The following is a 291-nucleotide window of genomic DNA, read 5'->3' on the forward strand; positions in this document are numbered from 1 at the left end:
CTAAAAACAATGCCAAAAAGCATACAAATTATCCGCTCATCACAACACCAAACTTAAATTGTTGCTTGTCCTCAAGCAACTGAAAATCAAATAAGATAAAAAGAAGAGAATATGCAATGAATTCCAAAAACATCTAAGAAGATCAGTATTGATTAGATGAGCGGGGCTTTTAGCTTTTTGCCTCTGAATAGTTTTGGCATCTCACTCTATCCTTTGAAATTCAGAATGATTGGCTTCTTTAGGAACTCAGAATCCAGATAGTGTTATTGATTCTCCTAGTTAAGTATGATG

This window comes from Arachis duranensis, chromosome 1 (genome assembly GCF_000817695.3).
Source record: "Arachis duranensis cultivar V14167 chromosome 1, aradu.V14167.gnm2.J7QH, whole genome shotgun sequence".
Taxonomy (NCBI): Eukaryota; Viridiplantae; Streptophyta; class Magnoliopsida; order Fabales; family Fabaceae; genus Arachis; species Arachis duranensis.